Source organism: Peromyscus leucopus, chromosome 2 (assembly GCF_004664715.2).
Source record: "Peromyscus leucopus breed LL Stock chromosome 2, UCI_PerLeu_2.1, whole genome shotgun sequence".
Classification (NCBI taxonomy): Eukaryota; Metazoa; Chordata; class Mammalia; order Rodentia; family Cricetidae; genus Peromyscus; species Peromyscus leucopus.
The window spans coordinates 92,334,869-92,362,560 of NC_051064.1; the positions used below are offsets into that span (position 1 = coordinate 92,334,869).

The following is a 27,692-nucleotide window of genomic DNA, read 5'->3' on the forward strand; positions in this document are numbered from 1 at the left end:
GGAAGCCTCTGGAATATTTCTTCATTTCATGAACAGACATTCTCTACTTCTGAAATGAAAGCCTCTAAGTCATTTCCCTGTTATGAAGAGGTGGGACCTAATTTTTCTGCACTTTCCATTAAAACATGCAGACTTTAAAAACAGGAAAGATGTAAATTGTACTAATTTACATATTTTAATACATAAATACACTACATAGCAATCCAAATGGGGTACACATATCTGTCTCCTCAAGCATCTATCATTTTTTGTGGGCATGTGTGTATGTGTACATATACACGCACATGTGGAGACCAGAGTTCAGTCTTGGATGCCATTCACATTGCTGTCTTTTGCTTAAAGTGGTGATGGCACAGGACTCAGGAGGCAGAGGCAAGAGTATCTCTATGAATTTGAGGTCAGCATGGTCAAAAGAGCTAGTTCTAGAACAGGCAGAGGTAAACATAGAAACCTTGTCTCGAACCCCCCCCCCAAAAAAAAAAAACCAAAAAAAAAGTTTTTGAGAGTTTCATGCAATGTGTTTTAATCATGTTTACTCCCCTTCCCCTAATTCTTCTCCAGTTCACCACCTTCATCCCAACTCATTGAACCTTGTGTCTTTTTTTTCCCCAACCCTTCAAGACCAATGTTGTTTTATGAGACAAGGTCTCCCAAGCCTAGAACTCACCAAGTGGGCCAGCAAGCCCCAGAGATCTGCCTGTCTTTCTTCCCCATACTGGGTCATGAAAACATGCCACTGTGCCAGCTGTTACACATGAGATCTGAGGCTCAAATTCAGGTCCTTGTGTCTCCAAGGCAAGCACTTTATCAACAGAGCCATTACCTAGGCCCATTTTTTCACTTCTTGGTGGTAAAACATTCAAACCATTTTCTCTGAAAAAAAAAAAAAAAAGTGAGAGAATGCATTATCATTACCTGTAGTCACTGTCCTGTGCCACAGACCACCAGAACTTTCTTCTACCTAAATGTAGGTTAATACCTGTTAATTAACCTTTCACCATCCTTTGTCCTTCCCTCCTCTCACCAGGCTCTGATAACTACCATTTCACTCTCAATATTTAAGAGACTGACTTCTTTCATACTCTGCTATTAGTGTGGTCATGCAGATACTTGGCTCTCTGTGCCTGGCTCATTTCATTTAACATAATGACCTCTGGTTCCACCGATGCTGTTCCAAATGATAAGATTTTATTCTTTGCTGGGTGGTGGTGGTACAGGCCTTTAATCCCAACAGTGAGGAGAAAAGGCTAACCTGGTCTACAGAACTAGTTCCAGAACTGTTGCACAGAGAAACCTTGTCTTTTAAAAAAACCAAAAGAAAAAAAAAGATTTCATTCTTTTATAAACTATGAATCATACTAATTTATGTACATGCACCATGTTTCCTTCATCCATGCATCTGTCAATGGGCACTTACACTGTTTCTGTTTCGTGGCCATTGTGAGTAGTGCCATAGGCATAGGGGTGTGGCTATCTCTTCAGCATGGTTTGCTTTCCTTTTCTATACACCCAACAGAGGGGTTGATGCAACAGTTCTACTTTCAACATTTTTAGGAACTCCTATAATATTTTCCTCAGCAGTTGTACATTTTACATTCTCTCCAAGAAGACACATTGCCCTTTAAAGATCGAGGAAAGTACTACAGGCAGAAGTTCAGTGCCCACTTCTGTGGGCCTCTAACCTTCTCTTCTATCATTTTACTTCAGGGGAACACAGACCCAGTGGCCTGGATGCCTTCTAAGCTCCCCACATTTTGGCACCAATGAATCACTGAAGAACAAGGAGATTAGACAAAGAAATCTGTCATGTCCTCACCATCAACACCCCATCCCGGTCACATGACCTTCAGGAAAATTCTTAAGCTCTTTTATGCATCCTTTCTTACCTAATTACTAAGACTATGGAAGAGTCATCTGGGAAGAGTTGTGAATGAGCAGGTGAAAGCTGAGATTGTCTTCTCTCTAGCCCTAGACAGCTCAATCCAGCCCCCTCAACTCAACCTGCTGTCTACATCCCCCATGTGCCACATGGCTGTCCAGACTGGGGAGAAACGCTCATCTCAGGTTCCAGGATAAAGCCCCCATCTCGGTGACTGGCTCCGTTGCATCCAATCTGCCTGTGTGCGGCGTGGGTGAGGTGATGGCACACACAGTGTGGAAAAAAAATGTGTGTTCTTAGCCTCACTAGGCTGTGAGCCTGGGGCACCATCATTTTTGAGTTTGCGTGTAAGTTTTGGTCAGGAATTCAAAACTCATACCCTCCACCTCTTCTGCCCTCATGTATGATCTTTGGATTTCAATTTCTTCATCCATAAAATGCCAATTATATTGTCTACACTATCTCAGTCCCTACAGTCATTGTATAAAATAAGAAGACAAGTCTCTTCATATCATAAGCAGTTCTTATTTATACTCAGAACAGTTAGATGCTCAGCGTTTGGCAAAAATTAGTTGCTAAACAGAAGACTATTTAAGTCAATTTAAGTTTGAAATTTATGCCAACTTTTACATCCATGACTCTATCTTTTACTTCATCTAGTCTGTGAGATGGAAGGAATTGATACACCCAGTTTTTAACCAAGATTCTGGGAAAAGCCTTGGTTCCCCATGCTCCAGGCTGTGAAACAAGCCCGATGACTCCATTTGGAATGATCTTCTCCTAGATGTCATCAGAGTTCACACATTCTGCTCTTTCGAGCACTCACCCCAGCTGTCTTCATATTAAGGCTTCTGAAACCCATCCAGGTAAAACTTTAAATCCCATTCCTGCCCACAGCCTACTCTCCTGTAGCCTGTCTTATTTTTCTCTTTGACAATTACTACATCTTACTTCCTTAGGTAACCTGTTTTTTGTTGAGGCAAAACACAACTTTCGCCTTACAGGAAAAGGAGATAGTTTATTCTTGAGCCAAATATGAGTGACCATGTCCCAGGAACGTGGATTCAGGTTCCCTGAAATAGCCTGTTCCAGTATTGAAATGGTTTCATGAAATTTTTTGTTTCAGAGCAGAAGAAACTCATAGATAATCTAAGGTGGTTTTAAATTACGTTGGTGGAAACCTTAGGTAGGTAGGTGAGAGCCAAGTGGAGAAATGCTTGCTATGGGTTTCAGAGGCTGTCTGGGGGTATTCCCAACTTCTGAACTGGTAAGAAGCTAAGGTCTGTTAAGTAAACAAACTCCAAAAGGTTGTATCTGACAGCCAATGACATGTTAGGTCAAATAGTCAAATACCTGTCACAAGGGTAACGAAAAATTGCTACAGAAAGTAAAGCCAGAACAAGGTAAGTTGTCTCTGAGTCTGCAACATGTTAACTATTCATAGTTAATTTCTAACCAGTCAGTCAGAGTTAGAGGCTTTAGCATAGGTGTGGCTTCTCCTTAGAACTTCAATTCATGTTTTATATTTTACGATACTTCTTCCTAATTCCCCTACCAACATTGCAAAGCATAAATAATATAAACATCATGAAGTCATGGAAAATCTTAAACATTTTGTTTGCAGATACATCTTAGAAGGTTGCCTAGTGAATTGAGTGAATAAATGAATGCATGATGTTTATTTGCAGATCTTTTAACAGCAAGATAACATCAGAGAAGTTTTCAGGCTTTGCTCCTGTCAGCTCCATTCTCCTGAAGGGCCCTGAAGCCCTGTGCCTATGTTACCTTCAGTTCTACCCATTCATACTTACATCATCTGCAGTGAATGGGACATTTTCAAATGATTTTTTTATAGCTTGGTGAGTCTTTGTTGCCATGGTTGGTGTTGTTTGATTGCCATTTAGATGCTACCATTAGCAACTAGGAATACCACCTAGGAATTCAAGAAACTCTTGGATCCCCTGCATTAAAGTTCAGCTACTTAAACTGAGCCATTGAAAAGCATCAAGATAAACTTCCCTCCATTTCTCTACCGCATCATTAGGCTATCATTTTTGCTAAGAAATGCAGAGATAGAGGGGGGAGGGAGACAGACGGAGACAGAGACAGAGGGGAGAGAGAGAATGGGTGTGGGGGCATTATTGAGATCTACCCACTGTGGGCAGTACCATTCCCTAAGCTGGGGATCTTGGGCTGATTAAAATGGAGAAAACAAGTGAAACAATATGATGCACACATTCAATGCTCTCATCTTCTGACAGTCAATGTAATATGACCAGCTGCTTCAAGTTCTTGATTCCTTGGCTTCCCTGCCGTGAGAGACTAACTTGAAACTGTGAGCTAAAATAAAACCTTTCTACCTGAGAAATAATGAGAAGAAAGAAAAGAAGGGGAGGAGGAGGAAGACAAAAGGATGAAATCATTTTAAACTTCAAAACATTAATGCCAGGGGGTGGAATCTAAGGTCTGAAGGCCTAGAGCAGGAATTCGATTCTTTAGGATATCTTTTCTTTTTCTTTTTGTCTCATGGTAATATAGAATTTGTACTTTATATAAAAATAATTTGGATAGTCTGTGAATCAATAGCAACTATTTTTCTTCCATATCCTTAAAATTCTGAATTCATTCACATACATCTTCCTGTAAGTGTGGACTGAGAAGTATTTTAGAAAATACTTAACTTCATATTAATAATCAAGGGCTCTTTATGGCTTCTGGGTCTTTCTGAGTTAAACTGAAAGCTCTAAGAGAGCAGAAGTATGCCAAGTTGCTTAACACCTACAGTACCTGGCACACAGCAGGCACCGAATAAGTACTGGTGAGTGAGTGAGTGAGTGAGTGAGTGAGTGAGTGAGTGAGTGAGTGAAATGAGTTAGTATCTAGGATAGAGGACTCATGAGAATTTGTATCTTCAATAGTTCCTTTGATGGAATGAGTGAGAGATTCTCCAACGTAACCCACAGTGGAGAAACCAAATTTGTACTTTCAGGTCATTCACCACTATGAAATACTGACATCATCACCATTGTAGAATTCACTGCCCGACAACTGTAACATTTGTGGACTTTTCAAATATGCTCATTGTTAAACACTTAGAAACATAAGCTTGACTAGCTACTATAAAGCAGTTGGCTGTGTAAATATTACTCCTGTCAAGAGATAGGAAATCTCCATCTCATAGATGTCTGTTCCCCTGAACCTTTCCATACTCCTGACTTCCTCTTTCCCCACTGAAGGAAATCATACCATGATTTCTTAGGTGTTTTAGTCTGTGCTTTTCCTTACTGTTTTCTCATCTAAATAGAGTCCCCTAAACAAAATAATTTGGTTTTATTTACGAATAAGTAAAACCATACAGCTTACATTATTTTTCTATCAGCTTCTTTCAGCCTGTATTTGAGTGACTCATCCATGTTCATGCAAATGTCTGCAGCTTGCCTTTCTTGCTGTTTATATACCATTGTACAAAGAGGTTAATGTGGGTGGCTTTGGAATATAAATCCAAGTGTCATCTACAAGGCTGTGATATGAGAGAGTATATCCAGCAAATGGGTTGCACTTACCAATGGACATTTCAATCAATTTCTGTAAAGTATATGCATCTCTATTCAAGCCTCCAGTGTGTTGAGTTAGGAAAATGCTGTCTTTTTCTTATATTTAAAGTTCAGCAATAATGTGGAGCCTAAGGGTGGTCAGTTTGGGAATCTGATCATCAATGACTCCATTTACTGTGTGTTCTCTGGTTTCCAGTTTATTCTCCTTGAGCCTTGGTTTACTTATGAAGCAGGGGAGTTTATTAATACTTCCTACCATCATGTAGTACTCTTAAAAGATACATATGAGAGTTCTTTGGTTACTACTGGGCTCCTGCCACACACAGCACACCCCTCTATGCACTTCTAATAGCTTTATACAAAATTAATTCATTTCTTTGCCTCTCCTTTGGCTCAGAGACCACAAAGCAAATGTGGAGAAAAAAATTGTATCAATGATTAATATGATGTAAGCCCTAGTTTTCTGTGATCAAACAGAGTCTATTCTATTCTTTTATTCATTTAAGATAATAGAATAACTAACCCCTGGAAAGAAGGTAGGAGGGTGCTGGATTTCAATGTTTTTACTTTTTTAACTAGCAGTGGCTTATTACATAAATCGAATTGTTTGTTTTTCTAGTTGTTTCTTTTGAACCAAGAAAGTCTAGACTGGCAGAGTCATTCTAAACTAAAGCTTTTTGTTAACTTATTTTCAAGAGCTATATATATATATATATATATATATATATATATATATATATATATATAGATCCAGAGGTATATATTAGCGAAAAAACAATTTTCTTTTGTCTAAGAGTCTGGCTCTGCCCTCCTGGTGTACCAGACATGAGCCACATGTGTTACTGAACTCCTGAAAAATAACTAGCCTGAGGTAAAATGTGCTCTCCATGTAAAACATACACCAGGCTCCAATGATTTACAATAAACAATTAGTATAACATGCCTCAATATTTCATATTGATTGTATGTCCAAATGATATCATTTATGCATATTGAGTTAAACAAAGTGTGTTATTAAAATGAAATGCATGTTTAGTATAACTTTCTAAAATTTGGCTCCTAGACATAGGCTGGCCTTAGATATGGGAGAATATTGAGAGCAGAAAGGAATTTGCCAAGCACTGAGGTGAATTTTCACCATAGTTAGGTGAGGTGGTACAGATTCCAACAAATAAAACTGAGATACCAAAAGTAAATATATGTTGCTTATATAGCTGATTTTTTGGACTGCTATTGGTAATGTTATACACCCATAGTTTTGTTTCATCTTCAGTACAACCAAAAGGATATAGCATCCATCTTTTAAAAGTATTTTAAAGTTGAAAATTATAAAAGTTAGTGGACTGAATCAAATCACACAGCCAAGGACTTGACTGAGCTGAGAAGTCTTCTTCCAACTCCATCCTTTCAACCCCATGGACCACTGTTTCCCAGACTATGTCTTCAATAAAATGGCTGTGAGGTCAATGCTTTTGGCATATTTGATATATCCTTTCTTCTTCAAGCAATAAGCAAAATACAAACTGTCACCCATGTTGCCTTTCCCAAGATGATTTGATGACTGTCCCTAACTCTAAAAGAAAGTATGTGAAGACTCAAATTCTGTGTTCAAAGACATGCCTAAGAGCTCTCATGCTCCGTTTTAGAGAATAAAAAAAAAGTAGCCTACATGCAGTAATATGTCATTTTTCTTTTTCTTTGTTGTGGAAATGATATAAAACATTTATTTGAATTATTGGACAGTAACAGAGCTAGGTAATCCAGCTCTCCTGCAGCAAACTGTTGGGGATGTTTTTTGTATGCAGTGAATGTGTTGCTCTGATTGATTGATAAATAAAACGCCAATTGGCCAGTAGCCAGGCAGGAAGTATAGTATAGGCGGGATAAGCAGAGAGGAGAATTTTGGGAGGTGGAAGGCTGAGTCAGGAGATGCTGCCAGCTGCCGCCATGAGAAGCATAATGTAAGATACCAGTAAGCCACGAGCCATGTTGCAAAGGTATAGATTTATAGAAATGGGTTAATTTAAGATATAAGAACTAGATGGAAAGAAGCCTGAGCCATTAGGCCAAACAGCTTAAATAATATAAGCGTCTGTGTGTTTATTTGGGTGTGAGTGGCTGCAGGCCCAGGTGGGACTGGAGATAACTCCAGCTACAACAAACCAGCCAGCCCTCAGCACAGTGGAAGAACTTCTGTCAACTAAGACCTAGTGAGAGTGCTGCTGCCCTGCCAAGTACCTCCCATCTCCCCCAAGTCATATAGAGATGTCATTGTTCCCAATTCCATCACTGAGATAAACCATTCTTAAAAATAAAAAATTTCAGAACAGATCAAAGTGCTTGAGTAGCTGCGTGTCCAACTCAAACTCAATCAGCTTTAGTGAGTACACTTGCTTCCCACTAGGAAATCTTTTCTTCACAGGACAATAAATCATCCACACCCATCTTCCTTGCACAGTAATTCAAGGAAAACCTAAAAGGGTCACTAAAGAGAAATGTAGGAATTAACACTCTTTAAATTTGTTTTAGGTATTTTAAGGTGAAAAGATGTTCAAAGTTTGTAACTCATAGTAGGAAAACATGATCTGAATGAAAACTGCCTAGTGACAAACCACTGTAAACTGCATTTGGTGCAGAAGGCAGTGATTGTCTTCAAAACATGCCAGCTTTCCCAACAACCGTGTCAGAGGTACCCTGGTTTGTATTGTTGCAACATCCATCCAGTGATTTAAGTTGTGTTTGCTTTAGCAAGGGCTTTGTCCCATTAGTGTTATGCTTGACCTCCAAATTTGGATGACAATTAACTCATGAGATGTATAACCTTTGGATTGTTCTGATATTTTGACATATTTACTGGTTTCTGGACTACTTCCTGGATGGCCATCATAACTTCCAGATCCTTCACAGAACCTCTGGATGACTGAGAATTCCATGGAGTCCAGATAGTCCTGCAATTCCAGGCATGTCCAAGCCCCCTCATTCCAACCATCCCCTTGGAAGGATAACTAGAAAAAAGCTACACTGAACTCCTGACTGCAGTTGGGTTTTTCCTTTCCTTTTTAAGCTCTACGCAAACTTCCTTAGACCCTTTCTGCTCTTTCATCTCCAGTTCTTTCTGCTGTCGCTCACACTTCCCCAGTGCTCAGCAGTTTCCTGAGCCCTTTGTTGAAGCCTCAGTCTTGTGTTAGCATCCTCCCATAGTCCTGTTTACAGGCATGGGCAAGATCACAGGCTACCTCTTCCCAGTGGCCCAGAGGCTGTGCTTTCCCTCGCTGCGAAGGCTGAGCAGGATACATTTCAGTGGTTCTGTCACCATCCTGAATGGCAGCATTTGGCTTCTGTAATTTCACAAAGACTCTGGCTCTAATGACCTAGAGATTAGCCAGGCAGGGATTTTGTGTGATGAACAAGTGTCTATGAACAATTCAGTGGCTTTCTGCAGCTCCCATCATTTAGGGCTTCAATGGTAACCCTTTCATTTGCTTGCTCTGTCTCTCCTAGGTTACCTCTACATTTTTTGTCTCTCCTCTCTTGAGAGGCACTAGTGTTTGCTTTGATGATTCCTTCACTGTCAATCTCTAGATCTCTTTCCTCATTTGGTGGTTCCTTTGTTTCTGTGGTTTTCCATCTTTTGTCCATTTTTCCCCTTAATATTTTCCTCTGTTTTAGCTTTCTGAATAGCAGTTTCTACTTTACTCCCCGTGCTCTCTACCTGCTCCCTCAAAAAACACGTTACTTCTGGGCGCAGGACAGTCAAATCCCGTTCGTATCTTCACCAAGGCTGCAAGTCCACTCACTTCACTGTGGTCATGATGAGGTGGTGGCAATGGCAGAGGCAGCCATGGCACAGTGCTGTGCCCCGGTGCTGACTCCTCGAGACTCCATAGAAGGGAGTCAGTGTATCCGAATTGTATTTGTGTAGTTCCTTGGCTTATAGTACACTTTCACAGAGGTTCTTCAACAAATTCTGGAGTCAGGGAAGGTTGAATGACTTGCATAAGCTCTAATTCAAGTCTTATGAGTCTTAAAGAAACCACCCCCCACATTGTACCACTTATATTAGAAAAATGATAAAATAAAGGCAATGAGGTTTAGGAAGAGAGAGAGAGAGAGAGAGAGAGAGAGAGAGAGAGAGAGAGAGAGAGAGAGAGAGAGAAAGACGTGGAGAGACAGAGAGACACACAGAGACAGAGACAAAGAGAGACAGACAGAAACAGAGAAGACAGAGAGACACACAGGAGAGATAGAGACAGAGACATAAAAAAGAGATTGTCATATTGCACTGATAAAGAGAGGAGTCACCACAGAGAAGAGCCAATGGGGTAGAGATCATTGGAGGCAGAGCGCACAGGTCTTGGTGTATGACAGCTGTAATGGTTAATGAACGTGCCAACTTGCCTAGGACATGGAGTCCCCTGATACTTGGTTAACATTATTTCTGAGTGTGTCTGTTAGAATACTTTGAATGAGATTAGCATTTAAATGGATTGACTGAATAAAGCAGATTGCCTCCCAAATGTGAGTAGGCCTTATCCAATCTATTGAAGAAATAAAAAGAACAAAAACGTGAAAAAAAAAAAAAAAAGAAAAGTCCCTGTCTGTCTAACTGCTAGAGCAGTCTCCTATACTCACACTAGAGCTTACCTCAGTCAGTTCACCTGGTTCTCAAGCCTTTGGGCTGTAGGTGGAACTATATCATATCTCCTGGGTAACTAGCTTGCTGATTGCAGATAGGGATTTTTTCAGTCTCTGTGTGTATATGTATACATACATGTTCCCTATATGAAATCATATATCACCTATCTTATTGTCTCTGCTTCTCTGGAGATGGCTGACTAAGGCAATGTTGGAAGAAGGATGAGAGAGAAGGCAATGATGTAACACCAAGCTTTTGCTTCAGCATCTAACATGTTACGTTGGGTGGGTGGGCTCATCATTGACCACTGTCAATACTGAAAAACAGAAAACAGCTTTCCATTTTCCAGATGGTGGTGGTTTTCCATTTCTCCCCTCTTCTTAGCAAGCACAAATTCATCAAAATTGGAGTGTTATAGACCTACAGACACATGTTTTTTATTCTTTCTCTAAGTGGGCCTGGCTTTGTTGTGTAGCTTTCTTCACTATGATGCATGAATAAATGAATGGACTTACATTTCTATATAAACAGCATACTAGCTACCCAAAGCATTGGAGAAAGAAAAAATATAACACTATAAAATCCTATAACATAAAACTACATATTAAAAAATATATTTTAAGAAGGGCCTGGAGAGATGGTAAGGTGGCCAAGAGCATTCCAGGTTTGGTTTTCCAGCATCCACACCAGGCAGCTCACAACTGCATGTAACTCCAGGTCCAAGGACTCCAACAGCATATACCTGACACACACAGAGACAAATACACATGCACATGAGTTAAAAACAAAATAAGATTTTTTAAAATTAAAATAGGAGTTCGACAGAAGAGTCATAATTTGTAAGAGTAACCATGTAGCAAGTTGGAGAAAAAAAGACAACATTGAAAGATTTTATTTCTTATCAATAACATCGAGACTACAGGAGGCTTATAAATATATTGTGAATGATAAGATGACCAAGACTTTGTTTAACTCCCTATCACCAGAACCTACTTTTAAATTATGCACTTCACTCCACTGGAAAGGTCAAGTGATGAACTATTGAAATATGCACACTTGGGATCTGAGGGAAAAGTGGCTTCCAATGCTGCAGGGAGCTCCTTCAGCTGGCCACTTTCTAGGAAGCTCTTTGTGGAATTACCCTTTCTCTTCAGAAATGGTCTCCTTTAATGTTATCTTCCCTTTGACGAGTTCTATGTTTAATCAGGACTACAAAGAAGGTAAGAGAAAAATGAGATCCTCAAATTGCTTCTCAGCTGAAAATTGCAGGGAAGAAAATTGCCGGTGGAAATCATACAAAATGTTCAAGCATGCCAAGGGCTCAGTAGTATTTTTTACCATAGGCACCATGCCATATTCATGAGCTCACCCTGCCTTAATGCTGGGTGGTAGCATGTAGTCAGTGCAAGTGTGAATACAAAAGCTGAATAAACGCAGATCTAGTTGACAAACTGTGTTTTACTTTAACATTTTCCAATGTCTACTAGGAGCTGCCTTTCTCAGAATCTAGTAATGCCTTGCAAAATGAAAAGAAGGAGATGTAAGTTTTTAACAACTGTGAAACTGGACTTCCAGGAAAATCTTATACTGAAGTCCAGTAACACAAATCCAATGGGGGAGACTCCTATTCAACCTCTCTCTCTTACAGGAAGTGTAAAATATCTTGACTTCTTCTAGGTACAAGCAGCTCATGATATGAGGTCTGTATATATACTGTAACAAACAGACACACACACATACACAGACACAGACACATGTGCATACATGCACATACACACACACAAATAAATGGGAGAGAATGAAAGAAATTAAGAATCATCTGGAGCTAAGAACAAGAGAACGTAAATAAGTCCATGAAGGAAAGTGAATACTGACCAAAAGACTTCAAACACAGGAAGGCAGGGACTAACCTAAGTTACAACACTGGGCAGATTCACATAGTCCTAGTGTCTTACCCACATACAGCCAAGCTAAGAAGTCTTACAAAAATCAACCTGAAACTTTCATGGATTTTTGCAAGCTGATTATCTTCACATCATTTTATATTAAATAAACTACTATTAGAAATATTTGTTCCAGCCGGGCGGTGGTGGTGCACGCCTTTAATCCCAGCACTCGGGAGGCAGAGGCAGGCGGATCTCTGTGAGTTCGAGGCCAGCCTGGGCTACCAAGTGAGTTCCAGGAAAGGTGCAAAGCTACACAAGAGAAACCCTGTCTCGAAAAACCAAAAAAAAAAAAAAAAAAAAAGAAATATTTGTTCCACAGCAGTTCACAAAGACTACATATCTGAGCCTCTTTTCTTCCCAGTCATTGTTAAATTTTACTCATACACGGCTAACTGCTATAGTAATCATAAACATGACAAACGTTCCTTCCACACAAAACCCAGTGACAGCAGGAGAAGCTGGTTGGACCTCACTGATGCCTACAGAACATTTACATCCAACAGCTGCAGAACACAGACTCTACATGTGTCCAATGGAACATTGACTAAAGCCAATCACATTCCAAGTCAAGATTTCTCAATAAATTTGCATGATTAGAATCATTTACAGTATTTTCTTTCACCACTATGAAAATCATCTAGGAAAAAAAGTATAAAGACAAGATAAATCTCCAACTACTTGTGTGATACAGTAAGGAATATGTGTGGTCTTTTCCCTTGACTCCTGGTTCCTAATGCACAGGTTCAAAAACCCCTATCACCTAGCAAATGGACCCATACATACGTAGACATACTCAGCACATTAGAAAAAAACTAAAATTAAAAAAAAAACAAGTTGTGAAGTTGGGGCTGGGGAGATTGGATCCAGGAGGAGTCAGGTTGAATATGATCAAAATGCACTGTATACATGTATGAAATTCTTGAAGAATTAGTAATATTATATTTGAAAAACCCTAGCCATCTCCTCATAGACTATTCATATTGTAGCACTTTAAATGACTGTGCTATTATCATACCTAGGTTTATGAAAGTGAGATTACTCCGGTGGAACCCTTGCATGATATAAAGAAAGGGGGATTCTTGCTTTAGGAAACTCAAGCTCCAGATGATAGACTCAGAGCTATTAGCCCTTGGCTCAATCTCCAGGAAAAATATTGCTCAACTATGTAGCTGATAGTTATTCAACTATATCCACATAATGAATGACTATAGCAAAAGCTACCCTAGCAAAAGTTACTCACTGAAGTCAAGAGTCCTGGTTGGGGAAAACAGAGGTTTTCTGTGGGACTATTCATCCTGACTCCATGGAATAGAGACAACCGTGTTAACTTTGCTTCAACCGAGTCTCACTGGGTAAACAAACACACTTCCAGCAGTAGAGGGCCAACACAAAGTAAACTCAACAGTATTTTTAGAGGTGCTTTTGTCTCCATAATGTTTTGTCCAGACATTTTGTTTAACCTTACAGGTCTTTCATTTATATATATTGTGTTTCCCAGTTGCATGTTTTTGTGGGATTGTGTCTGCGAATGTGTGTCTGTAAACTGTGTGCATAGCTTGTGATTCTTTGGTTCTTTTTTTTCTACTTGTCTGTCTGTCTTATTCTGATTTGTTTGGTTTTATTTCATCCCATCTTATTATTTTAGTTCCTGTTTGTTTTCTAATGAGGGAGAATAAGAAAGGGTGTGTATTTCGGTGGGTGGGGAAGTGAAGAGGATCTGGGAGAAGTTGAGGTAGGGGAACCATAATCAGAATCTATTATATAAAAATCTATTTTCAATTAAAAAATAAGAAAATAAAAATAAAAGTCAGCAACAAAAAAGATAACATTAAAAAATCATAAATTCAGATAAAATTAAATATTATCAACTAAAGAATTCAAATTAAAAAGGAGTAAAAGTACTAACCCAGGAGATTTAAGAAAATAACAGATGAGTCAGTCATGGTGATGCACACCTTCAGTTCCAGCGCTTGAGAGACTGAGGCAGGAGGATCACAAGTTTGACCCCATGGGGGCCGTGTAATGATACCTTTCCTTAAAAAAAATAGTCAAAAAAAATCAAAATAAAAGATTCTTTGGAGTGAATATATGCCTATAAACTTGAAAACCCGTAAAATTTCAAATATATGACCATAAATTTGAAAAAAGCTACCTGAAGGAGAAAATGCATATCCTTTTATCAAAATTAAATTGAGTTCATATTTTAAAATCTTGTCGTGAAGAAAACTCCAGGTCCAGGCTTTAGAGTTAGTTTTTATAAACATTAAAGAATCAGATAATTGTGATTATTTTTCAAAGAATCATAAAATGAGAATGAGCCTACTCACAGAAGAATTTAATTACTAAACCAAAGAGCCCAATATGAGAAAGTATAGTTAGAGGTCAAACTCACTCCTGAACATAGAGTCTTTTTAAATGTAAAACAAAATCTAGCATATGGAATGAATGGTTATTTCATGGTTTATACTATGAATGCAAAGTTATTTTAACATTGGACTATGAGATGGTGGGAAAGGATTAGGTAAGCTGCCCATTAAACTCACTCTTTTACACTCAAGGTGAAGGTTTAAAATAGATCCCATATGCACTAAATCGGGGGCAGAGTGACAATTCCTGTATGGCATCACTGAATACCCTGGAGGGACCAGGACTTCTGAGCTATTATAACATCTTTATCCTTACCTGGTTTGAGAGATTACAATGTCATCTGCTTTCACACCTCATACTTAAAAGAATTTTCCTCACCCAAATCCCAGTGTATATCATCCATTGTTACAGATGATCTTGATTTCAAGGAAGCAACCATTTCCAGGTACCTCCTATTATAACTATTAATCTGTAGGCACACCGTTTGCATTTTTCCTGATAGTCAGCCAAGACCTGGACTGAGGGGATGGGACATTTAATGCTCCAGGGGAAGCAGAAAGGGAAGAGTTTCAAAAACGGAAGCCCTTCAGGGGCATAAAGCATTGACTTCAGGATCCTGTGCCATTCATCACCATGGTACTGGCATTTCTATCAGGTCACATCTTTGGTTAAACCAAGGTGGCTATCCGATCATAACCTAAGTTTCTGCAGAACAAATCCCTACAATTTTACACGATTAGGGCATCTATCTTTGAACATAACACTTTCAAACTGTGTGAGGGTTGGCATTGTTATTTTTTGTTGTTTGGGCTTCAGGGATGGAGGTCCAACTCCGGGCATTGCACATTCTAGGAGGCACATTCTAGTGAGACCAGTGAAACAGGATCTCACTAAGAAGCTCAGGATAGTCCCTCCTGCCTCAGGATCCCCAGTGTAAAATTATAGGTGAGTTCTTATATTTGATTCTTTAAACATTAGCAAGTGAGGAAACTCCCAAAAGCCTGTTGGGCAATGTTCAAGGTGGCACTTTCACATTAAAATATTGTGTCTCACATACCTTCTGTGGTGTGAACCTTGTTTCAAATGTTTAAAACCAGCTGTTTATGTCTGAATTACTCATGATGTGTCTTCATGACTGGACTAATTCCTCTTTCTGTGCCTAATTAGTTCCTAGGCTGACATTACAGCCTCCTTAAAGTCTTCAGTATTAGTTAGGTTTTCCAGAGTAGCAGATCCAGTAAAGTAGGTGTGTGTGTGTGTGTGTGTGTGTGTGTGTGTGTGTGTGTGTGTGTGTGTGTAAGAGAGAGACACAGGGAGACAGAGAGACAAAGACAGAGATAGAGAGACAGAGAGAAACAGACAGAGAGATTCTCCTGTATCCACTTGCCTGGCACTACTGATATTACAAATATGTGACACTGGGTTCAACTTTTTTACGTTGGTTCTGGGGATGAAACTCGGGTCCTTGTGTTTCAGTGGTGAGCACACTGTTGATGTACTAGCTTCCCAGTCAGGGATCTTCTTCCAGATACAGCTTCACAAATACACCCATAAACAATGCTTTACTGGTTGTCTGGGAACTTGGGAGCTCAGCAAGTCTCACACAGTCGTAACATCACACACACACACACACACACACACACACACACACACATACACACACACAAATCTATTTATTGGACAATCACATTTAATACTTTGGTGATGCCAAACTCATCTCAAGAATTTAAACTGATATAGAAAAATTTTGGTTTATAGAAAAGTAAACTAAGTTTATTGGAAAATAATCACAATGTTCACTTAAGACCACCCTAACAAATTCTAATGTGTAGTTTGCATGATACTTTTTAAAAAAAAATCTTTTTCTGTGCCTACTTCAGGTCGCTGGATGTACTTGAGACTGATATGTTTCCCACATATCCCGCACCAAGCTATGCAGCACTGAATTGCATGCTAGGCTATTGCCAAGCCTTTTCTTAACCGTTTCTTCAACAGGACAAGAAACTCTTGATGTTGATTCTAGAATCATTATGGGTCCATAATACCAAGTCTGAAACCAACCCTGGCTCACTGTTGATGCTCCGCTAACATCTATTTCCTGTGGAATGGGCATGAGACGGACAATAAATGGGGAGGAAACAATATTACACTATTGACAAACAAGAATAAAGAGATGAGAAAATAATGTTCTTTGCCAGTCAGGATTTTTAGTTTTTGTTGCTACATATTCCATATTATCAAAAGAATAAAGGTCTCTCAAAGTGACAAATGTTTAATAAATCCTAGTGGCTGATAGTTGAGCTGTCATTCAGGAATTTATGTCAAGTCTTTTGACAGTCTGTGTCTACTCTTTAGGCTAACATAATCAAACATTCACATAGGCTGAAACAGCCTTTAAGCCTGTGGTTCTGAGTTTTAACCTTCCCCCTCCCCAGATTTAATATAAGGACTTTAAAATATGTGAAATAGCACAATAGGTAGCTTATTCTTTTTTATCTGTTAAGCCATAACCATCACTTTCTTGCTTTCCTCATCCTATGGAATTCTAACTTTTTAAACCTACTTTTTTAATCTGAGAGGAGAATTTTCAACAGTTTTATTCCCATAATCTAGAATGAAGCCACATCCAAGTTTTTTTTCCAAGTAATGGCCTCAAGAGACATTCATTAAGACTTACTCTTATGAGACCTTATATAGTTATAAAAGGCCAGCTGAAAAAACACACATAACTTGAGCAAATGCTAAGGAAAACCCACTTGGTGACTTTGGGTATGCACACACCTCAGAATTATTTTCTATTAGTTAAAAACAAGGTTGATAAAACATTGTAGCTATTTCAAGTAGGTGTCCATTCAAAGGTTATGTTTAAAAGCCTAGTGGTTTTCTTCCTACATTATCATTTTTTGACTTTTTATAGAGTCCCTTCTATTTCATCAACAAGGTATTGTTGTAAGGATTTCCTACAAGAACATTTTTTTTCTGCTCATATCACAAAATAGGCTGTTATGATGTTGTTATAACAGTTCCATGGTATATCATGGAAAAAATAAAAATTTACTAGGATTTAAACTTATCCTTCCTGCAATGTGACTTTTTTTTTTTAAATCACATCTATTTACATTGTCTATTTGTACCCCTTACAACTACAGCAAATGATCTCTGACACCATTTCAACACAGATGGTTATCGGTTATGCTCATTCATAAGCAAGTTACTGGAAAAGGTTGGTGTATTTATTTATTACCAAGACCAATGGTTCTAAGGCTTGGTTGTACATTAGCATTGTACTGGGGTGTGGAGTCAGCAACAGTGTTACTCTGTGACTTCTTTTCCTTTTTACTCTGACTCCAGATATAGAGATAGGCACAATGTGATAGAAAATACAAATATAAGAGTCAACAAAACTGTCAGGTTGTTCTTACCTGGGAAGTCCATATGCTTCCTCAGTGAATGTAAACACAATATAAGGTGGATGCTCATTTGCTGAAGGGATTTAGAGGATTTCAGTGGTCACAGTAGTTGATGCCTCAGCAGCATCCACCCTTAGATGATTAAATCTAGGACAGTGGCTTTCAAAGTTGGCCATATGTAAGAGTTATCTCAGAAACGTTTTGAACTTTGAATGCCCTGGCCATACACCAGGACAATTAAATCACAAAATTGGATGTTTAGTGCAGGTAGTCACAGGTAAAAAGAAAATTTTCCTAGATAATGATAATAATGTACAACCAAGCCTCAGAACCACTGGTCTTGGTAATAAATAAATAAATAAATAAATAAATAAATAAATAAATAAATAAATAAATAACAAATAAACCCTTCCAGTAACTCTCTTATGAATGAGCACATGATTCAGTTCTTGCCAAAAGTGATGTGGGTGGGGGTGGGGCAGGAGACAAGCCATGTGAGGCCTGTAGGAAAGCTTAGGAATGACTTCATTCCACCAAAGACACACAAGAGACGAGCGGACTTTTAAAAGTTCAAGGCTGAAAACACCCCAAAGAGACAGAGCTGCTTCATAAGAGGAAAACAGAACCAAGGTGGAAACAAGTTCTCCACCCTGCCATGATCTTGTTTCAGCAAACAGACTTTCAGATTTCCTGTTACCGATTGAAGCAAATGAAAGTGCTTTTCTGTGAATGAGCATGCTGATTTTGTTCCTGACTGCTGCAACTTAGCTCGATAGTTCCTAAGCCTGGCTATCGACTAGGGTGAGACATATCCGGAGAACCTTAAAAAAAATACCAGTTCTTGAACCTCACCTTAGACACACTGAATCAGTATTTCTAGAAACAGAGTCTAAGAATGTGCATTTATACAAAGGTCACCAGAGGAGTTTTAGCTGTCAGTCTGTACATGTTGTTTTAAGTAACTACTTTTCTTTTTTTTTTTTTTTTTTTGGTTTTTCGAGACAGGGTTTCTCTGTGTAACTTTGCGCCTTTCCTGGACTCACTTGGTAGTCCAGGCTGGCCTCGAACTCATAGAGATCCGCCTGCCTCTGCCTCCCGAGTGCTGGGATTAAAGGCGTGCGCCACCACCGCCCGGCGTAAGTAACTACTTTTCAATAAAGAGAAATGGAATGGAAAATCAAGCCATGACATCATGCAAAGTAAGATGGAGAGAACTTCACACAACATTTAGTACCTCTTTACTACCTCACTCACACAGAAATTGAAGCCTAAAGAAGTAAAATGGCATGTTTGTTTGACACCAATAAAAAAATGTATACATACACTCACATTTGGGCTCCTGGGAACTGGATGTCCCCTTTCATTTTGTGTCACCGGCTTAAGAAACTGACTGATGATTTGTGGATCCTATGTTTTAGATGAACCGTATAGAAATTTTCTGGGCTACTTCCTAAGATATATCCATCTATTGTTTGGTTAATATGAAGCTGACTGTTTTGTGCCCTGCTTATCTTCAAAGATCTTATGAATTATTTCCACTGGAATTTCCTGCCCTTTTCTCTGCTCAGGCTGGATATCATTGGAAACTAGTGGTCTGGAGGTGGGAAGTGTAATTGGCAATAGTTCAAACAATATCTTCTCTCTGTTCTGTTTGATTTGCCTTGACTAATATGCTCTTAAATTTTCCATTGGATGTTTCCCTTCCTTGGGATTCCTTAGCATTCTACTAAGACAATTTTAGATGATTGAGCCAGATAAACTTGTGTTTAGATCAACAGTTCTTTCCCCACACATTGTGTGCAGAATGCTCATTTATGCTATATCCCCTTGGGATAATTTCCCCCACTGACAAGCCCAAGCACTAGAGAAAAGTACATTTCCATTTTGAAGGGAAATGGAAGAGCAAATGTCCTCATCAATGAGGTTCAAGTCTATAGTTGAACCATGTTTGGCTACTATGTGGAAAAGTTCAGCATGCTGAAAAGTGCTAACATTTTCTCCACATCCGCTACTGAATTTGACAGATTACCTCTGTGACTGTGGCTCTTCAGTCAGCCTTGTTCTTTATGGATTTCTTACCAACTGAGAATCTGGATCGTGAGTGCTTTGCCTTGCAGTTAGTTACTATGAGTCTGTACACTGGGGAGATTCATACTCCTTTATGTCTGTTTGATTAAACAATGTTTGCAAATAATTTCAAACTGTCAGTATTATCAGGTTATTTTTATCAGGTTTCTACCCTCATGCAGATCTGATCAAGGGCATTTGAGCTGGTAAAGCTCAATACATAGATAGACCCTAAAATGGCAAGGAAAACAAGCCAGGAAAGGAAACCCATGCATTGCCGTCAACACATGGAAATCTTATGTAAGGAAAGGTGAGAGGTTAAAGTGAGAACAGAGGAAGATGATGGGGTGCCCAAGAATTCAAGAGATCTGGGGGAAGTTCACGTTGAGAGTAATGTCTTTGCACTGAAAAACAGCTTAATGTTCATCACAGTGAGGGAGCTAAGTCTACATTGGTGTCTCCTAAAATACGTTCTTCAGAACAAAAAGTACAGAAGGTCTCAAATAAAGTTACATGAAAATGAAGTGATGAAGGAAAAGATAGTGTGTGTTATCATTTGCTTTCTGTTGCTGTGATAAATACCATCACCAAAACTCAGGGAGGAGAGGGCTTACTTCAGTTTTTGGGTGACAGTCCACCATCCCCCTAAGAAAGGAGCTTGCAGCAGGAACCATGGAGGACAGCTAGTTGCTGGCTTCCTTGGCTACATTCCTTGTAGAGTCCAGGCCTGCCCAGGGATGGCACTGACTATGGGGGCTGGGCCCTCACACATTAATTAATCACCAAGGAAATGCCCCCATAGACAGCCCACAAGCCAGTCTGATGGAGTCAGTTCCTTGAGATTTCCTCTTCTCCGATGTGTCTAGGCTTAGTTCAAGTTGACTAAACTAAACCAGCCAGTGGACAAGTAGTGCTGGTAAAACTAGATTAAATCGGGCCATAAGGGTTCACCCTGGCTGTCACTGGATTGGATTGAAAGACCAGAAAATTAACAAGTGTATTGTGAGTATGTCTGTCAGGTTATTTCTAGAAAAGAGTGGCACATGGGTCAGGGAACTCAGAACCTTCCCTGAGTATGTGTGGCACTGCCCAAAGGGAGATGGCTCAGAAGAGACACAGCAGAATAATGAGGAAACCTGCCCCCAAACAAACTCCATTCTTTTTTTTTTTAGTTGAGAGAGAGAGAGAGAGAGAGAGAGAGAGAGAGAGAGAGAGAGATTGTTTTGTTTTTTGTTTTTTTTTTTATGATGATGACCTACAGATAGGAGACTCCAGCTTTTTCAGTATCTGAATGTGAACTCACCATGGCAACTCTCTGGGAGATTCCACATGATCAGCTACAAACAGGACTGAACAGCATCTTTGGTCCCTCTTATTCTGACACTTCCAAATGCTTAGATTGAGAAGATACTCGTTTTTGAACTCTCCAGATCTCAAACAGTCATGGTTGGAATCTCTTCCCTTTGTGTAAGCCAGTTTTAAATCCCCTTCCAACCAAGCATGTGTTCTATTGGTTCTGTTCCTCTAGGGAACACAAAGTTTTCTTCAGGCCTTCAGGGTTCTGCTACACTGTGACTACAGCCAGGGTGAAGCTTTTCCAAGCATGTCACTGTGTGATTATTCTTTATTGAGGCTTTTCACTATAGCAAACATGAGACAAAAAAGCTCCACAGTGAGAGGTGAAATGGAGTAGATGTCTGAAAGTAGGAGAGAAGTGCAGAGCCTTGTTGTCAGGACTGCCCAGTGCAACCAGACTTCTAGATAAGCAATTTCATAAAGGTTTGTCCCTCAGCCTTAGCACTCAGGTACACCAGAAGCTTACAGCTGCTTCACGGAGGGTCCTCAATATTCATTTCTGAAAATGTATTCCTTAGCTACAGAAATGGCCACTGTGAATTCTTTTTATAATCGACATAGCTTATTTAATTTCATTCTTATTTAAATGTCTGTTTCTGTTTAAACTCATATGCACACACCTACACTACCTTACACCTCCACACAATGATTCATCTTTCCACTCTGTATCCAACAACTGAGCTCACTTTGTTACTGGTGTTGATGTCACGAATTCAGGAGCCAACTCTCTCACAAAGAACTGGCCCTCGACCATGAATGAAGAACTGCATAACAGGATCAAAATGAGGCTCCTGTTTCTCATTCCAGCTTTCTCTTCAAGCATTAAAACCTTAAGTGGCATTTTTTTGAGTCTTGCACTATGGAAGGCATTTTTTTTGCATAATCTCTTCCCTTTAGAACAGCTGTCGGAAGCAACATTATTATCTACATTTTACAGGTAAGGAAATCAAATGGGAGAGTTAAAATGACTGGCCAACATCATGCAATTGACTCCCAATAAGACTATACCATAACAGAAATTGAGGAAAGAGAACATCGATGATCCCAAGAGAACAATAAAAAAGAACAGTAATAGTTACACCTGACAATGGATTCATTGTAAGTATCTAATAAGTCCAAGGTAGACCCTATGTTGTGGAATATTATTTTATGATGTGTTACATTTGTTTATGCTGTGGAACATTTACCTAATGATGCAAATATGTGCTGTGTTCTTTTGTCTTGCATTTGTTTAGCTCCGTGAAGCTGTGTTACTTTGCCTGTCTAAAACACCTGATGGCCTAATAAAGAGATGAACAGCTAATAGCAAGGCAGGAGAAAGGATAGGCAAGGCTGGCAGGCAGAGACAATAAAAAGGAGGAGAAATCTGGGAAGAAAAAGGAGAAAGATCAAGGAAGGAGGAGGACTTCAAGGACCAGCCACCCAGCTACACAGCCAGACATGGAATAAGAAGGAAAGAAAAGATATACAAGAATAGAGAAAAAGATAAAAGCCCTGAGGCCAAAGACAGATGGGATAATTTAACTTAAGAAAAGCTGGATAAAAATAAGCCAAACTAAGACCAGGCATTCATAAGTTCAGAATAAGCCTCCGTGGACTTATTTGGGAGCTGGGTGGTGGGCTCCCCAAAACAGTAAAGAGCCAAAAGAACAGAAGAGTAGGAAAAAACCCAACTACATTTTGGCATAGTAGCGTGGGCTAAATTTCCATGTAGGTCCCGAGAAAGCTGAAAAAAGAAAAGAGAAGAAAAGAAAAGAGAAGAGAAGAAAAGAAAAGAGAAGAAAAGGGAAGGGGAGAAGGGAAGGGAAGGGAAGGGAAGAGAAGGGAAGGGAAGGGAAGGGAAAGGGAGGGAGGGAGGGAGGGAGAGGGAGGAAGGAGGGAAGGGAAGGGAAGGGAAGGGAAGGGAAGGGAAGGGGAAGGGAAGGGAGGGAAGGGAAGGGAAGGGAAGGGAAGGGAGGGAAGGGAAGGGAAGGGAAGGGAAGGGAGGAAGGGAAGGGAAGGGAAGGGAAGGGAAGGGAAGGGAGGAAGGGAAGGAAGGGAAGGGAAGGGAAGGGAAGGGAAGGAAGGAGGAAGGGAAGGAAGGGAAGGGAAAGGGAAGGGAAGGAAGGGAAGGGAAGGAAGGAAGGGAAAGGAAGGAAAGGGAAGGGAAGGAAAGGAAAGGAAAGGAAAGGAAAGGAAAGGAAAGGAAAGGAAAGGAAAGGAAAGGAAAGGAAAGGAAAAAGGAAAAAGGAAAGGAAAGGAAAGGAAAGGAAAAAGGAAAGGAAAAAGGACACGGATCCTTTAAGAGGCGCTGCTGTTCAGCCGGCAATGCTAAATAAAAACAGCAAGCTAAGTATAAAAACCACTTGTGGCAACACAGGTACTGCCTTTCTACAGCTGGGAAGGTTGAATGCAGTTATCAGTTACGAACCTCACACTGGGCTGTGAGCTTTAGACTTGGTGTTCCCGACCCAAGAAGCAAATGGAGGCAGTCTAGAGCCTCATGGAGGACCGAGTTACGGTTTAAAGTTTCAACAGTTTAAAGTTTCCTTGTGCAGTCAAAAAAAATCTAGAGTAGTCGGGCGGTGGTGGCGCACGCCTTTAATCCCAGCACTTGGGAGGCAGAGGCAGGCGGATCTCTGTGAGTTCAAGGCCAGCCTGGGCTACCAAGTGAGTTCCAGGAAAGGCGCAAAGCTAAATAGAGAAACCCTGTATCGGGAAAAAAAAAAAAAAAAAAAAAAAAAAAAGTCTAGAGTAAAAGAGGTGCAGTTGGGGGAAAAAAACTCTAAACAGGTTCCAGTGTGTTTTACAATGTGCGTAGGCTTAAGAAAGAAAATGGGTATAGGCAGTTTTAGAGAGAAATAAATACTTTAACAATAAAATAAAGTCATTAAAGAGACAGTAAAAAGAAAAAGCCATGTAAAGATGGGAAATACACAGGGAGTTTGGATGCTGCATGTTATTGTGTTGATTTTTAATTTTTCGATTGCTGATGGACAAGAGACAGCTGCTGGCAGACATGAGCTTGTGAACAGGACTGCAAAATTGAATCAACCCAGATTCATTAGGGCTATATTAACTTTAAAAAAGAAGTCAAAAAATATTTGTCAAATGGAAATCAAAAATGCTTTGGAGTTTTGTTCCCACAGGAGATGAGAGGCTGTGGATTCCTTCAGGAATGATACTAATCAGGTTTGATCAGGGGAGACCTCTTAATTTTTGACAGGTGATATCTATCAACAAGCGTAATAGCTCATCTTCCCAGGACTTGGCCATTATTTCAAATTTTCTCAGGGCCCCAAAAGATACTCATCCACAGACAGCAGGAAGAAGTTTAGAGAACAGGATGCCAACTTTCCCAAGAGGGGTGTGTGAGGCTTTTGGTTATTTGGTGGGTTATTATGTTATAATTTAGGGGAATATAGGAATATAGGATAAAAAGACAACTATTAACCTCAGATATTTTGCATTGGCATGAATTTTGGTTTATTGATACAAATTTGAAGTTAATTTTGTTATACTGAATGTATGTTTCTACTCTTGTTTGGAGTATTGTACTTATGCAGTTCATTTAAAAATGCAATGTATAAATAAGAAATGAGGTTAGTAGTTAATCTATAGTAATAAAACTTGTAGTCACATTACGTATGTTTTCTAGGTTAAATAAGTTTATTTTAGATAAATGGTCTTCAAACACTTCAAAGACCTACAGAATATGGCATTTAAAATGTTTTGTTAAGGTTTTTCATGACAATAAGAGACATCTGCTCCTGGTAGCACGAATTTACTTCACAAAAAGATGATGGGCATCAAAGAAACTCCATTGGAGTTTGCTTTCACTGTGGCAAGGTTAGCCATTTGGGCAAGAAACTGCTTTTGCCTTGAAAGCTTGACAGTATGCTGTATAAACTGGACATGAGGACCCATAGGACTGCTGAACTTTGTCCAACCAAGGTAGGATGGTCCTTCAGGGTTCCTGCTTCACAGAAGAGTCTGCCAGACATTCTGCAGGACACAGAGGAAAGCCACTGATGAACTTTGCCAATACAAGGCAGGAAAGTCCTTCAAATTTTCTGTTTCACTGAAATTCACAGCTATTCTGGACTGTAGGTTGAGTATGGATGCCCCAATGTTGCAAGCGAACTTTGGGTGACTTTCCAGGCAGCCAAATGTCTCCATTGTTAGATAATATTATATCCTTCTGAGTCTTTGAGGAAGTTGGAGACTAGATAGTTATAGTCACAGTTTTCATTAGTTATGATAGAAAGCAAATTAAGTCTAAAACTTTGGATTCACTAAGATAGGATAGATAATGCATTATTTTCTCTGAATATGCTAACTATGAATAGACAGAATATTATAAATGTAATTCTTGATTGATAACTGTTTCTGTTGTGTATAGGTTTACTGTGTTAAAGTTAAAACCTTTCTTATTTAGACAAAAAGGGGGAAATGTTGTAGAATATTATTTTAAGATGTGTTACCTTTGTTTATGCTGTGGAACATTTGTTAAATGATGTAAAGATGTATTGCATTCTTTTATCTTGCATTTGTTTAACTCTGAGAAGCTGTGTTACTTTGCCTGTCTAAAACACTTGATGATCTAATAAAGAGCTGAATGACCATGAGCAAGGTGGGAGAAAGGATAGGCAGGGCTGGCAGGCAGAGACAAGAAAAAGGAGGAGAAATCTGGAAAGAAAAAAAGAAGGCACAAGGAAAGGAGAAGGAGAGGATGACATCAGGGGACAGCCACTCAGCTACACAACCAGCAAGCCACACAGTAAGAAGTAAAAAGAGGTATACAGAAACAGAGAAAGATAAAAGCCCAGAGGCATAAAGTAGACAGGATAATTTAAATTGAGAAAAGATGGCTAGAGAAATAAACCAAATTAAAGCTGGCATTCATAAGTAAGAATAAGCTCCCATGTGTGATTTATTTGTGAGTTGGGTGACAGACCCCCCCAAAAGAGCAAAAATAAGCAACATCACCTCTATTTCTCTCCTCCTTTCCTCTTAAAAATATCCTTAAATCCCCTATTTTCTTCAATAACCAATTACACAAATCTCCTATAAAAATAAATCAAATCCAATATATGCATGTATGAGGAGGGTAGGTGAAAAAAGTCCTAATGACTTTGTAATCAAAACCTTGGAGTTACAAGTTGTTAAGCCAACCATGGATAAAACCCCCAAATACAAAATTAATGCATTAATGGTGTTTATGTCTTTATTACCCTGTAATTATGTCATTCCTATGATTGTTTTTCTTTTCATGCTGGCCTATAAAATGTTGCTGCCTCAACCTGTTTTAAACATCTACATTTGTAGGATTGGGACTACTGATGTGTTGCCAATTTCCATGAAAGAGAAGCTAAAAGCACTGAACCCATTTATTTGGTAGCTAAAATCCTTCATTAATTTGCTTTCTGGCATTCCTGGCTACACTCTTTTTGGTGGCTTTATTCTGCATTTTAGATAACAGTATGCCCTTTTGTGATTAAAAAAAAAAATATGTGTTTTGAAACTAGTTGTAGAATTGATTTTACACTTCATTAACATAACTTACGTAAGTTTGTATTTACCCCAAGAATGGATTCATAGCCCTGTGTCCAATGCTTCTGTATCATCCCTTCTTTTTGAAATGACATTTTAGTTACTTATTCAAATAAAAATGTCCATGTTATTTATCCCCTTGCTATAGGATTCTTCATCTAAGTGTTCTTTTTAAAAAACCTTTTCTTATATTTTTTTTTGAGTGTCCCAAATGCTGCCAGGATATGCATAAATGCATGGAAGCAAAGCTAAGTCCAGATTCCATGGTGTAAAAGTTAATGGGTTGTTGTGTTTTCTTTCCCAAAGCAGGATTGATTACAGGCTCCCTGAGAAGAGTAAGATTTTGATATGATCAATTTGTAAAAGTCTATTTTCTAGCCATTTTTTAGAAATTAGTCTTATACATAAAGTGAGGTGCCTTATATATGCACAGATATGGGCCTTTTTCAGAAAAGCCTGAGGCTGCCTGGTACTTTATAGACCACAGACAGGAATGGCAGCCCAGACACATGAACTCTGCCTTGGCTTTCAGAATCATTTAGTCTTTCTGTAACAAAGAATAAATAAATAAATATGTCCCTTGCAATGTCAATAAAAAACTTAGTCAATAAAAAATGTCAATGAAAAAATATCCTGTATAAAAGAGTGTGGGTTTGTATCTGGTAGCAGGAAGTGGGTACTAAAAATGTATTAACTTGTGGGTTTGTTTTTTGTTTTTTCAAAAATAATGGGCTCATCTTTTTAAAATATTTATTTCATTTAAAAGTGTGTATCTGTTGGGAGAGCATTTGCACATGAGAGGCCAGAAGATGGTGTTGGGTCCCCTGCAGGTATGGCTGCAGGTGGTGACCCAATGTGAAAGCAGGGAACAAACTCAGGTCCTCTGAAAAGCAGTATGCACGCTCATCAGCTGGCCAGCTCTCCAGCCTCCCAAACTGTACACCT

The 27,692-nt window shown here is 39.2% G+C and overlaps 1 pseudogene; it reads right to left on the bottom strand.

The window, feature by feature from the left end:
* Positions 1 to 8,532: 8,532 nt before the first annotated feature.
* On the bottom strand, positions 8,533 to 22,056 carry LOC114698347 (annotated as a pseudogene).
* Between the last annotated feature and the right edge of the window lie 5,636 nt (positions 22,057 to 27,692).